Genomic DNA, 9,695 nt, shown 5'->3' with positions numbered 1-9,695 from the left:
TCATTGGCTTTTGGGGAACAGCGTAAATTTTAAAAAATGTTTTCTAATTTTCTCTAATGGTGTACAATTACACACTGGTTTGAATTGTAGGTCTAATAATAAGTATATTCATAACTTTCAAAATATAAAATCGTGTCCTGTGGCTTGCACAGGAACTACAAGTTAAAAAGGAATTCTGGAAATCAGAATTGTTCTGTAATGTTTAAAATATATCGTCACTATATTTATGCTTCTAAGTACCAAATTGCCTGAATGACTATTCTGGAAAGAAAATAACTATAGGTCAACAATCCCTTACTGAAAATCCTTGGGACCAGGTGTGACTGAGAATTCAGAGTTTATGGCAGTAAGGTCCATATGGATACTGTGTATCATGGAATGTCTCCAGCAGGCTCTGGGGCAGCATGCTGTGATCTAAACCTATTTCTGTAGTGAAGTGAATGAATGCTCACACTATGTAGCACAGGTAAAGCCTATAAATGGTTTCATCTCAGTACAGGCCAAGCCAGGTTTTACTTCTCTGATACCCAATTTCTTTACATGTAAAAGAAGTTCTATTTAACTTCTCCAAGTTATGGATTGACCAACTTGAGTGCTTGAATCAGAATTGAAATATGCATCTGCATCATGAATTGAGATATTGTTCTAGCGCTCCCCACATGAATCAAAAGCACCTGAAAATCATTTCACTTTCATGAACATCTTCTTAGTCTAAACAAGCTATATGAAAACATACCCACTGATATTGATGGGTATAGCTAAGAGAATGGGCATTAGAAAGTCCTTTAAGCTGTAAACTACCAACACAAACCCCAGAAACCTTGAAATGTTTTTCTTAAAGGGTAGAATAGAAAAGATACCAAGAACAGTGACCAAAGCAGAGAATACTGCAGCATAAATTGTAGCTTATATAAAGTTTTAAAAATAATTATTTTCAAGAGACTTTTAAAAACGTGATTTAGGTAGTTACCGTTGTGATGCAGAGGAAACAAATCCCACTAATATCCATGAGGATGAGGGTTCAATCCCTGGCCTCACTCGGTGAGTTGGGGATCCAGTGTTGCCATGAGCTGTAGTGAGGCCAATGGCTGTAGCTCCTATTCGACCCCTAGCATGGGTATTTCCATATGCCACAGGTATGTCCCTAAAAAGCAAAAAGCAAAAAAAAAAAAGAAAAAAGAAAAGTGATTTAGGAATTCCCTGGTGGCCTAGGAGTTATGGTTTGGCATTGTCACTGCTGTGGCTCGGGTTCTATCCCTGGTCTAGGAACTTCTGCATGGCAGGGGTGCGGCAAAAAAAAAAACAACTTTTTTTTTTTTTTTGCTTCTTAGGGCTGCACCCTCGGTACATGGAGGTTCTGAGGCTAGGGGTCCAATCAGAGCTACAGCTGTCGGCCTATACCACAGCCATAGCAACACCAAATCCAAGCTGCATCTGCGACCGACACCACAGCTCATGGCAACACTGGATCCTTAACCCACTGAGGAAGGCCAAGGATGGAACCTGCAACCTCATGGTTCCTAGTTGGATTTGTTTCTGCTCCACCAAGACAGGAACTCCAAAAAAAACAAAACACTTTATCAGGCATTGCATACAACCGTGGAAAAGAAAGTTTCTATCATGAAACGGTTAGCCAGGGTTCTTAATCAGGGGTTTATAAACAGAATTCTGGGGTCCATGAACTTCGATGGGGGAAGAATTACATCTCTATTTTCAATAATTTCTAAAAAAACTTGAATGTAGGCAACAGATCACAGACCTACCCACAGTAAATGTGACTATCATAGCCGAATTCTGCTCTTTCCCTATTACGACTGTTGCAGATAACTTGAAATGACTTATGTTCACTATGCTGAAATTACAGTAGTAATCACAGCCACTCTTAGATCTTGTTAATGAGTCAATAAAACATATTAAGTTTAAAAAGTCTGATAATTATTTCAAAATTAGTCTCTTTGTAATTCAATGTACTGTACTTTAAGCTTTCCAAAAACATTTTTCTGAAAAGTGATCCAGTGACTTCACCAGATTGACGCCACTATACTAAAAAGGTTGAGTCTAATGGTCTAGAGGATCAAAGTCATCTTTTTTTTTTTCTTTTCTTTTTAGGGCTGCACTTGCAGCCTATGGAGATTTCCAGACTAAGGGTCAAATCGGAGCTACAGCTGTGAGCCTATGCCACAGCCACAGCAATGTAGGATCTGAGCCATGTTGGCAACCTATGCCACAGCTCATGGCAACACTAGACCCTTAATCCCCTGAGCAAGATCAGGGATCGAACTCGCAACCTCATGGTTCCTAGTAGGATTCATTTCTGCTGCACCACAATGGGAACAGCAGAATCATCTTTTTTTTTTTTTTTTGCTTTTTAGGGCTGTACCCATGGCACATGGAAGTTCCCAGGGTAGGGGTCTAATTGAGGCTACAGTTGCTAGCCTATGCCACAGTCATGCCAGATCCAAACTGTGTCTGCGACCCACACCAGAGCTCAAGGTAACACAGGATCCCCAACCTACTGAGCAAGAGCAGAGACTGAATCCACATCCTCATGGTTACTAGTCAGACTCGCTTCTGCTGAGCTACAACGAGAACTTCTCAAAGTCGTCTTTATACCTCAACAGACCTTTACTGAGTAACTACTCAATCGTATGCACAGAATCAAAGAAATGGATTTAGACCTGGTTGAAACTTTCCCCCATCCCCAAACAGTGATACTTTGGATGTCTGTAACAGAGCACTGTAGGGCTTCTTTTCATTAAAAAAATTTTAATCTAACAATTTATTTATTTTTGGTCTTTTCTAGGGCTGCACCTGAGGCATATGGAGGCTCCCAGGCTAGGAGTCTAATCGGAGCTGTAGCCACCGGTCTATGCCAGAGCTACAGCAACTCAAGATCTGAGCCACGTCTGTGACCTATGCCACAGCTCATGGCAATGCTGGATCCGTAACCCAGTGAGCGAGGCCAGGGATCAAACCCGCAACCTCATGGTTCCTAGTCGGGTTCGTTAACCACCGCGCCACAACTGCAACTCCTTAATTTAACAATTGAGATGAAGAGATGGGTCATATAGTTTGTTCACTTTCCTAAAATAAACTTTCTTATACACCTGAATTAAGCAATACTTGTTGATGTGGTTGGATTATATTTTTCATTGAATATATGTACAAAGAAACATCTACAAAGTTTGGTCATCGGTGTCTTAGAACTGCAGCAAGTACTGAGTACAGTGTAAAGAGTGAATTAGGAACACTAAAATGCGACGGAGTCTATTTATAGAGGCCTGACTTTGGTAAAAGTTATTTTACCTTGATGTTTCAAGTAAAACTAAGTGAAGAGGAATTATCTGCTTTATTTTTTTAAAATTTTTATTATTATTATTTTTTGTCTTTTTGCTATTTCTTTGGGCCGCTCCCGTGGCATATGGATGTTCCCAGGCTAGGGGTCGAATAGGAGCTATAGCCACTGGCTTACGCCAGAGCCACAGCAACGCGGGATCCGAGCCGCGTCTGCAACCTACACCACAGCTCACAGCAACGCGGGATTGTTAACCCACTGAGCAAGGGTAGGGACTGAACCCGCAACCTCATGGTTCCTAGTTGGATTCATTAACCACTGCGCCACGAAGGGAACTCCGGAATCATCTGGTTTATTAAGTCTACAGATCCCCAGATCTCACCCTCAGATTTTTTAAGCAGCATATCTAGGTTGCGACACTAGAATTTGCATTTTTTGCATGTGTCCCAGGAGATTCTGATGCTGGAAGCCTGTAGACTACACTATACAACTAACATTACAGAAAGCTATGTATTTGGCGTTCTGTGTTACCGAATTTTTAAAGGAACAGATTCAAAAAGTTAAACTGCCTAAGCTGACACCTTACTAATACATTTGACCAGGAATCTAGAACCCAGGCCTGACTACAAGGTTAATTCAAGCTATGCCTTTGGAATTTCTTAGAGACCTAATATTCTTGAAGTGGGCCATAAAGCCTGAACTAACTTTAGGTATTTACAAACTCTGAAAATGGTTTTATTTTAGACAAATTTTCTTTATCTTCTTCCATGGGGTCCCACAATTAATTGTAAATCATGGTACATATATCACAGATAGGAGTTTCTGTTGTGGTTCAGTGGGTTAGGAACCCTACATAGTATCTATGAAGATGCAGGTTCAATCCCTGGTCTTGCTCAATGGCTTAAGAATCCAGTGTTACTGTGGCTGTGGTATAGGCCAGCAGCTGCAGCTCTGATTCAACCCCTAGCCTGTGAACTTCCATAGGCTGTGGATACAGCTGAAAAGAAAAAATCACATATAGGTTACACACAAAATATTTATATAGTATATAAAGTATCATTTACTAAACTAGGTATGTAGCAAACAGTTAAAACTGACGGGTCATTAACTTAGAACATCAAAGCACAGCCATACTTTCCATAATTTAAGTGTGATTTCAACCCAGGCTGACTGGCTTGGAGACCATCCTCTAAACTCTACACTATACTGCCTTTTGAGTGTTTTATTAAATTTCAAATTACTTCCTTAATTCTTAGGAAAACTGAATAAAGCTGTCAAATATTATTTTCTATAGGATTCAAAATCTCAAACTGATGGTTATGCCAAAGGTCACATTAAGTGTTGCGATTCAGACCCAGGTCTGTTGCTAAAGCCCATGCTCTCAACAACTAAACCAAATGCTCAGTGTCCTACAGAGATGATCCTATGTGGATTTAACTATCATAATGCACAATATAAACAAATACAATACGACAGATAGGCTGTAGGTCTACTCTGACCTCAACTAGCACAAAAATATTTTAACAGCATGTTCCTGCTAGTGCTCTTAGGAGAATTACCTTTCTGTTATCTGAATTGCTAAATGTATTTTAAGTGAACTCTACACAGTATCAAGATATATTCTAGAAATCTAGGGTCGTTTCAAGCTACAATGGGTCACACACAACTTCTGAGTTTCTACTTAGATTACTGAAAAGCAGAATGGTCTCAGGTGCATAAATGACCAGACTATATGAAGTTTATATCTTTACCAGATCATTCAGCAGGTATTAATAATTAACAATTAAATGAGTAACTAACTACCTTAAATAATTAACTCAGCAGTAAACAAGGGTGTCAAATAACTTTCTGAATTGGGTATAACTTTGGGTCCATGACAATAAACAATTACTTCTGTTAACACTGTTCTTTCCTTCTAAGTGGTCAAAGTGGGAGATTGTGGGATAGTCTTTTATTTGCTAGAAATAGGTTGTCAACCTAGACAAGTGTCGGCCTAAATTGGGGCATCAGGCTGAATGTACACAGCCTTGCACTATATATTGCAATCCAAGATGTAACTTATAGCAGAGGACAATTCACTGGTAGCCACAAGTGTGTCTTTTCTTGAAAATTACTCAGGTTATTCCTTCTGGTGCATGACTCATGAAAAGCAACAAAATCACATTTGGACATACTAAATTACTGTGCCAAGATTCAACTTCCTTTGATATATTTTTTGATTATACCAAATCTCATCTGCCTTAGATTCTTTCTTTTGCTGACATCTTTCCATTTATCCTGCCAATTAAACTCCCAAAGGGAAAGAGCAGATCATTTACATTATTGGAATGCAAGTTCAGGTAGTGGAAAATTTAGTTCATACTGTCAAAATTGGATTTTCTATTTTTTTGTGGAGGGCTTGGCTGCCCTAAGGTGTTATGTGCTTTTCTCTGCATTTCCACAATCAAACCCTCCTCACTTAAGTAATCTAAAGAATTGGCCCATCTCAGATTTCTCCTCCTCTGGGTAAAGAATACTGATAAAATCATAGCTGGATAAGAAACAGACAAGTCCTGTTCAAGCCTAAACTCCTGGTTCAAATGAGCATCAACTATTTTCTCTGAAAGTGCCTGTAAGGATCCCAGTCAATCTGGCTAGAAAGTATTAATGATACAGGTACCAAGGGCAGACATTATCTTTTAGAACAAGTCATTTTTCAAGAAAGTGGTCATTGCTGTGTTTTTGGGAATTGTCATAAAAACCACTATTCTTCAGAGTACAAATTTGGTTAAATGAAAGATTTACAAAGAATTGAAAACTGGGAAGGAAAAAATAAATCAAATGAAATGCACTGAGTGTCATGGAGAAAAAAAACCACAAAAGTACTTCAGAAATCTTCCATATCTTCCCCTGACTTGACTTCAAGCCAAAGTAAAATTTTAGGTCCTAATTCCTCTGGGAAATGATAAGAATGTCCTGAAGTAGAACCTGACTTTGATCTGGAAGGAGAAGATTTAAATATAAAATTTCTTTCGATGCCACATGCCCTCTGTAAACTATTATTTCTCACCTCTTTCAGAGCCAAACCTTTTTTTTGGGCCATGCCCATAGCTAAGATATACTTTTGTACGTTACCCTTTAAGCAACTGCTTTATCTTAGCATGTTTAAAACTTAAAAAAGTTTTTATTGGAGTTCCCTGGTGGCCTAGCTGGGAAAAGATCCTGTGTTGTCACTGATGTGGCACTGGCTGCAGCTGTGGCGTGGGTTCAGTCCCTGGCCCATGAACTTCTGTATGCTGTGGGCAAAGCCAAAAAAATAAACTTTGGGGACAACTGCTAAGAAACTATGAAAGATCCCATGTAATACAACATTAATGGTTAAGTCTGGTAATGCAGGGTAAAGGAGTAAAGCTGAGTTTTCCTTTGGCTCAAAGTGAAGAAAAAAATGTTAGGTTATGTCAAGGATTATGGTTCCTGAGTTTTACCTTCTGGTGGTGGTGTTGCTCAAAACAAGTCCCTAGGCTATTCCATTTGTAACCACTTATGTGCCAAATTCATCAAATCGTGAGTTAAGGGTGAGGAGGGTGACTGAGCATTTCCTAAAATGTTTAAGACAGAACTGAGGATTCACCTTTACAGCAAGTTCAAAAACACAGGGCATCATCAGAGTCCATAGCATATTAATTATGAATAGTACCTACTTACATAACTGCTTACAATCGTGTATCTCTGTAGTTTCCATGAGTGGCTATATTCACGAACATATTTATACTGGACTAAATTTATATACTTGTTCTTGAAATGATTTCTAGTGCCGCTTTATCCAAACCCATTAAAAACTGAGAAAAACTGTAGGAGGGCTCACTTTTCTGATTAATCATTAGCTACTGACATTTCGATTTTACATCTTGACCTTGGGATATTTACTGCATTTACCTTTTGCAGCAACTAAATCCAGGAGCTAAAATTATGTCAACTTCTTACAAACACAACAGTGGGTCAACTAAAACAAGATTAGAAAACAAGTATTAGTTTTCTGAATATTGTTAACACAAAGTAAACTGTTCAAAATATGAAATATTACAGTTTTCAGAATGAGTTAAAGGTATTCTCTGGAGAAACTCCAACTGCTGAACTGTTTGGCATGCTCATCTGTGTCCACTTTAGAAATACATACTATAGGAGTTTCCCTGTGGCACAGCAGGTTAAGGATTCCAGGATGTCACTGCAGTGGCTTGGGTCACTGCTGAGATCCCTAGCCCAGGAACTTCCACATGCCCCAGGCAAGGGCCAAAACAAAACAAAAAAAACCTCCAGAAGTATACACCATAGCAGAATTTAACTCAATATAAGGTTATAATAAATATACATGTTGGTTTTTTTTGTCTTTTTAGGGCCACAACCAAGGCACAGTCACGCCAGATCTGAGCCACGTTTGCAACCTACACCACAGCTCACCGCAACACTGGATCCTTAACCCACTAAGCGAGGCCAGGGATCAAACCTGTGTCCTCATGGATGCTAGTCAGATTTGTTTCCGCTGAGCCACAACAGGAACTCCCATAACGTTATGATATAACAAGAACTTTTGTTAAAATGTTCTTCATTTCCTCCCTTAAGTTTGGTTATCTTAACTCAATTCTGTGATCAGGTTAAAATAATTTTTACTTTAGGAGTTCCCGTCGTGGCGCAGTGGTTAACGAATCCGACTAGGAGCCATGAGGTTGAGGGTTCGGACCCTGCCCCTGCTCAGTGGGTTAACGATCCCGAGTTGCCATGAGCTGTGGTGTAGGTTGCAGACGCGGCTCGGGTCCAGCGTTGCTGTGGCTCTGGCGTAGGCCAGTGGCTACAGCTCCGATTCAACCCCTAGCAATGGGAACCTCCATATGCCGCCGGAGCAGCCCAAAGAAATAGCAAAAAGACAAAAAAAAAAATAAAATAAAAAAATAATTTTTACTTTAACTGCTGGGTTTACATCACCTTTGGCTTGCTGCTACTTCATTTCTGAAAATGTTAAGAAAATTGATTTGATCTGGGAAGAGATACAGAAAGGCAGATAACTAATAGTTCTCTTGCATTGAATAGCCTGAAATATAAAAGCATTATTTTAGAACTTTTTGAGGCATGAAACAATTCTAACATTTTTTGTATGATTCAGAGTATCATCTTATTTTTTTATTCTTTTTACCGCCACACCTGTGGCATATGGAAGTTCCTAGGCTAGGGGTCAAATCAGAGCTGCAGCTGGGTCTTGTGACATAGCTGAATCTGTGATCTAAGTTGTAGCCTGTGGCAATGCTAGATCCTTACCCAAGTGAATGAGGTTATGAAGCAGCCGACAACCTCACAGAGACAATGGGTCCTTAACTTGCTAAGCCATAATGGGAACTCTAAATATCATCTTTTGGAGAATTTATAGTGATTCTTAATGAAGGGAGACAGGGTCTAATTTTCATAATAAATTGTGGGCCTTTTTCGAACTACACAGGTACACAAGCAAAATTTTATTGTTATGTAATTTTTTCCACTTCAGCCACCCCAGGCCCTAAGATGATCTCAGCAACAGGAATTTTACATTCCTTATGTGGTATGGTTTAAAAAAAAAACCCTGCTACCCTGTATCACTTTATCAGAGGAAAAAACTGGAAATGTATTCTACTAAGAATTTGGTCATTCAAGTTTGACTTACCAATAACTCGTTAAGAGTTCATCTGAGGTAATCCCTGTCTTTATGTCCTAAGTACTCGAGACAACTTTTTAAAAACTTAAAAAAAAAAAAATCCACAACAAATTTACATGTTCCAAGGTCCTCTACTAGATGCTTCGCATGTTTAATCCTCACCGTGAGGCTGCGACTACCACTGAAGCTTAAAATGTTACTAATTTCTGTAAAAAATTAGCAAGCCATTTAATATAGATTTGAAACTGAAGCGGCAGGAATCCAGAGGCCACTAATATGGTTGAAGACACTAAAGTCAGCCTTACATAACCATTTCCAAGAGGACCTTCCTCCTCTAAAGGAGGAGGATTCATTAAGGGTTGGATTCTTGGGGCTGCTTTCAAATTTTTATATAGTTGTTCTCTTTCTCATGTTTTTATTCTTCAGCAGTTATGGATGAAAGACTGCTAAGAATTTTGAATATAAAGATCACAAATTTAGTAACTGAGTCAAAATATCTGGAGCTAAAAAAAGGATACTCATATTATTATATATCATGCACCCAAACACCACGAATACTACAATATCAATAAGTTTTTAAAAATCAGGGTTTAGGGCAAGGAGTTACTAAAGCAAAATTATTTTCAGAAAATTCTCATGTCTAGATACTTGTTTCTTTTAAATATCTGTTTCTTTACCATAACTGTCACAGCTTTGCACTCTTACTGACCAAGTGTCTCTTATGATCAGACTTTCTTAGTA

This window comes from Phacochoerus africanus, chromosome 11 (assembly GCF_016906955.1).
Source record: "Phacochoerus africanus isolate WHEZ1 chromosome 11, ROS_Pafr_v1, whole genome shotgun sequence".
NCBI classification, from domain to species: domain Eukaryota; kingdom Metazoa; phylum Chordata; class Mammalia; order Artiodactyla; family Suidae; genus Phacochoerus; species Phacochoerus africanus.
This window is presented reverse-complemented; position numbering follows the sequence as displayed.